Here is a 5,770-nt window from a genome sequence, read left to right on the forward strand (position 1 = left end):
AAACTCGGTGGTTGCTCTTTTCAAAGATTTGATATACAATATTATGCCATGTGCACAAGTAATTAAAGTCCCGCGCATTGCTGGAGCGAGCTGCAGGTCAAATCCACGCTCTTTTATATCATACGACATTTTTGTGCAATTAAGCAATGATCAGCACAGAAGAGAAAAAATAAGACTACATTTTTGTGCCTCGTCCGTCAAGTGCTCGAGCATACGCCATAACTAACAAAGAGAACTACTTATGATAGTAAGGGAATTGACATGTGTTAAATAATGATTAGGGGGTATTGATGTGATATCAAAGATACATAGATTATGTCGTTTGATAGCCTAACGGCCCGTTCACACATGGGAGTCCGTTTTACTGGTACGTTTTTAACGGATACGTTATAAATTTATGCTCTGTTCACACATAGGCACCGTATAACGTTCAACGGATCCGTCATTACTGGATGCGACGTGTGAACACAAAACTCGCAGTATACCGCCGCTATACTACAAAGATGGATCTATCCGTTAAAATTCTACGTATCCGTATATTTTTACTGTTCCGTCGTCCAGTATTCGATGACAAAACGGAATGTCATTTTTTTACGGAACGATATTGTTTACTGTATACAGAATACTGTGCCATGTGTGAAGTCGCTCATACAACTACATACGCCATCGACGAAAAAAAAACGTACACGATAAAACGGAACAGTAAAACGGAGACATGTGTGAACCGGCCGTAACTCGTCTAGGCGTCAAATGTGGGTAGGTAACATTTGACGCTTGCCAGTGTAGGTGAAGCCTCGAGATTTTTTGTTGCAAGTTTTCTAACGATTGATGGACAAACAGTAACAGAGATAAATATGGCCAGTGCTTTTGTCTCGACTCTCGAAGTCTTATCTCAACAGAGCATACGCTACGACCAACAAAAGAAATTACTACGAAGTGAGAGGATGTTCTCTCCACCGCAGCGGTGACAACTTTTTCTCATTTTACTCCTCAGTCGAACACAATGTGCAATGAACTTCACTTCTAAATTGCTAAAAAATCATGACGCGTTTCCGATTGAGTCGCAGGCATTTTCAGTATTGAAAGCGGTGCGTGCCTTACGCCTGCAAAGTAAAAAGTTACATTCAAATTCAAATTGGGCAGGTAGGTACTCTTTCTGAGTGTCAGGTCACCTAATAATAATTTATATCTGACGTCTGGTTGTAATGCCCGCTCTTCACTCACGCATGAATGAAACGAGACGGCCCATGAACGGTGCTACAAGTACGTATGCATGTTCCGCTAATCACGTATGTATCAAAGGCTTTCGCGCTGAGATTTATGCGCGAGTGTAGAGCAGGCATTAGGATATTAAATAAAACCACACATAGGCAGTAGTTACTTCAGTTTTTATTTATATTGAAAAACAAATTCGTTACCAGAAACATACCTATAATAGGTAACCATTTTATTCCGAAACCTCGTTCAACAGGATCAGACACGAAGCGTGACGGAAACTACACGGCAGGAATTTTTTTCAACTGGCTTTACGGCTCTGCGTGCCCTTTTGAGCCTTGCACGGCAGGCCGTCATACTGAACGTGCGCTTAAATGTGCCCACGCACTCGAACTGAACCGTCGAGCTGCGACGCGCGTACCGCGTAGCGCGTCACTGCCGCGCGTCGCGGCTGGAGAGAATATCGTGCGGGGCGCTGCCGCGACGCGCAGTTCAGCTGCAGTTCAGTTCAAGTGCGTGGGCACCTTAAAACTCGTGCGAAATTTTTTAGGACCTACTACATACATAGAAGTTGGAACAAATACATAGATTTATCAAGTGCTAGTACATATTACGTTGTATACCAGACAAATCGAAAATAGCGGGTATAGCGGGTCAATCATTCCGTCTCACCTACACATTATGCCTGTGTATAGTGTGTGAGGGATACGGGATGATACGCGCCGTTTCGTTACGATTCGTTTCTATATTGACATGAATTGTATGAAGTAGTTACATTCCCCGTTCCCTACGCGTGTTTTGTAATGTAACCGCCTTTGAAGTTTTATTACGACTTGTAAGTTCCTTTTTATAATATATCGCCATCATGTCGCATGTCTGTGTAAGCCATTCAAATATTATATTTATACACAGTGTAAATTTTGGTTATTACCAAAATTTTGCATTGTTCTTATTATGGAGTGAATAAATGTGGTAGGTATGTATACTTTTTTAAGTTCGTTGTAACAAATCAAATAAACATAAACCATATACCAACCAATAAAATAACAGAATTAAAGTCCTGAGAGTTGAATACGTAACTATTTTTATTGATTACCTCCGAAATATTGCCGATAAAAATATATATTAAATAGTTTTATAGTAACAATCTCTCGTCTGCACTAGGCCTTAATTGCGACGATTACAATCAATATAAAAAGTTACGTGATCAAATACAGATGTAAACAGAAAAAACGACATTAATACTGTAACCTTAACCTCTAAATAACAATCCTCCACAGTACATTGTTCACTAATCAAAATTTAACTAACCACTTAATTTAATAATGAATAATGTAAGATTAATTCATTTTCTCTATGGTATATTTACGTTAACCGAAAACATTGTTCTTTAAGACTGGCCGCACATTGGTACTATCACCACAAAATACTCAAAATATACTTTGTCGTAAGGGGCGCGTTGTCGTAAGTATATTTCTCAGGTCATGTAACCAAGTGAGCCCGATCTGCTATCTAATGTTAGATAGACTTCTATTATATTAGACGCTAGATCTCCAGGAAAGTGCCCTTGAAATCTTCCAGCTTTTTTAATTTTTATTTGGGAACAACAACTTACATTAAAGAAATTATTATTTAATCGTTTATTAAACTGACATACCACTTTCTTATAGAATAAAATAGTAACCAATGTGCGGTCAGCCTGTAAGATAAATTAAGTTCATTTACTTATACATTTCAAATAACTATGTACATACAATAAAGGTATTACAAAGGAAATATTCGATATATATACATTTTGTTCATACAATACCTAGGTATTTCATTGAAAACATTCTGTATAATATTATAAATTACAAAATATAATCAAGGGTGTTTAGATCCATTTCACTCGTGACATTATTGTGTTTCGACTCTCAAATTATATCAACGTTGGTGAAATGTAAATTCTCATACAGTCACTGAACTATAAGTTAAATATTTATTAAAACTAACTGTATATCCTTTTCGCATAAGAACATCCAAATGAATTTATTTTTGTCCTATAAAAATCCCAGCTTATTTCAATAGGACTTAGTTTTAGCTTACATACAAGAGTCCTATATTAATAATTGTTATTACATATTTGATGTTCTTTTTGGAATGGTCTTCAATAGAAATATAAACAAACCATTTTGCAATAAATAGTAATAAATACACCTAAATTGCACTAGCTAAACATATTGTTTATTATTATTAATCTTAACATTATTATATCTTTACAGATAGGTAGTTTGTAGTGGTCCAAGATCCCAGGACCACCAGACGTTACTTATTTTCAAAATTACAAAATGTATGGTATAGAGTAGTGTTAGTTTGCACTTTTAATGTACGCATATCTTCTGACTTGGCTGATGGCTTTAAAGGTATCAGCTGCTACGTAAAAACATTACTTGGTTTTTTTAGTCTGACTACTGATTTTAATGTAGGTATGTTGTCTGAGTACATTAATATAAAAATTTCGAGTTAGACTATAAATAGAATTGAATATGTTTTTTGCGAGCTTTAAACCATCGACGCCGACGGGAAGTGTCTGCCAATATATAAGAACAATATTCTGTAAAAAGATACATAAAAACGTGGTCTCAGGCTTTAAGAAAAGTGAGTGACTAAATAATGATTTTACGTAGACTTAGTGAAAACATTATTTAGCGACTGATACGTATATAATCCGTCATCAGCTAAGTCATATACGTACGTTAAAAGTGCACACTAACACTATTCTATCCCACACATTTTGTTTCTCAGTAAATAAGTAATGTCTGGCAGTTCTGGGATCTTGCTCTTTAGTAGTTTATATGATATATCCGTAAAATAATTATTATTTAATCCTCCCGCATAATTGTGTGATCTTAAGCATACATAAATGCATTACTTTTGAAAAGTGTAAAATCATACTGAACATACATTTAACAAATTTAAATAAAAAAAACAAACAAATTTAAAAAAAGCTTGTAAAATGCATGTATTTAAATAAACCATCACATAGTTTATTTAAATACATTATAAATACATATTAATGTTGATTTAGAGTTTAAACAAGCATTTATATAAATTTACAAATTAGTTACACAAAACAAAGTGGCTGTTGTACACAAACTAAACTGTAAACTAAAGCTCTGTTTGTACACAGGTCTAACCCTTTTATAAAGTTCCCTAGATTTAGACATGTTAATTTAGTTTCAAGTTGTGTCCAACAGAAATAACGACAATAGTGCTAATTTGATTTTACACAAAACATAAACCAAACAAACAGGGCTAAAAGTATTGCCATCCTTTTCACAATGTTCTATGAAAGAAAGAGACAGTGCGACGGGTCAGTTTAAGATATGTGTATTAACCAAATATTTACCTCTGGAGCACTAAACTTTAATGTAATCAATAATAAATAATAATAGTTTTAGTTTTGTGTACAAATCGGCACCCATGATGCCCGTTATGCCTGCTCTACACTCAAGCGCGAATCGCAGCGAACTCATGAACGACCTACCACACTTTCGTAGAATGCCGTTCACGGACTTTTGCGAATGCCGCGTGAGTGAAGAGCGGGCATTATTATACTTGAACACACTATGCACAATCACATACCAACTGTTTTATAAACTTATATATTTATATAAATTACCTAAGAGTCCATTTTATAGATATAGGTATCGGTAAGAAACTTAAGGCATGACTTAGAATGCGCAGAACTGATAATTGTTGAGACCTCAGCATTAATACCTGTAGAAGGTGGCCCATTGTGATTTACTGATAGAGCGAGATAGCTTAATGCATTTAAGCTCATATTAGAATGTGACGAAAGATTATTTTTTGTCCTCGTCACTGTGGCCAGTAATTTGGTTGTATTTTGCAGGTAACATTGTAGACTGACTCAAGTATTTTAAAGAAATAATGGAATAGTTTTGAAAATTGAATACAATTTATCTTTTTGAAATTACTGTGCAATGGTGAGTTGCTGTATACTAGGATACAAAAGCAAACATAAAATAAAATGAATAACATTTGGTTGAGCGAGAGGAACTATAGTAGCCACGCAAGTTGCTTATCTGTGGGTATATATTATCTGTGGTTGGGTCTTATTAGCGAGGCGCGAAGGTGCATTGTCTGTGATTGGTTGGCTGCCCTATCATGTCATACTCTACCTTCCGCATTGGTAGCCGCACGTCTTCCTAGTCTGCCGCACACACACACCCATTCTTAATAGCTCTATTAAGCGAGTGGGCAAGTGTATACATGCCAAGTATTCAAGCTCATGCCTCGAGATTCGTGCCGATACCGATACTAAGTTTCAACTGAATAGCCATAGTGATAGAGTTTTAATTAGCAATAGTTTGCCTTAGGTTTTTTTAATGTCACCATTCTCTAATTTCGCTAACCAATGAGTTGAATGTATAAAGTAATCATCTGCATGCTATCAGATGTACCTGGTTGCGGGAGGGAGACAGTGATGTTAAATTCCTCGATTTTTATCAACTGTCACCCTCCCACAACCAATCTCAGTGAATTAGAAATCTTT

At 35.8% G+C, this 5,770-nt stretch overlaps 1 long non-coding RNA gene across 1 annotated transcript; it reads left to right on the forward strand.

Annotated features, from left to right (window-relative positions):
* The first annotated feature begins 2,051 nt into the window (after window positions 1-2,051).
* LOC123869229 lies at window positions 2,052-4,171 on the forward strand. Its single transcript, XR_006796841.1, has 2 exons — window positions 2,052-3,493; window positions 4,045-4,171. It is a non-coding gene; the product is annotated as an uncharacterized LOC123869229 (long non-coding RNA).
* Window positions 4,172-5,770: the final 1,599 nt, after the last annotated feature.

The sequence above is a fragment of the Maniola jurtina genome, chromosome 10 (genome assembly GCF_905333055.1).
Source record: "Maniola jurtina chromosome 10, ilManJurt1.1, whole genome shotgun sequence".
In the NCBI taxonomy this organism is placed as follows: domain Eukaryota; kingdom Metazoa; phylum Arthropoda; class Insecta; order Lepidoptera; family Nymphalidae; genus Maniola; species Maniola jurtina.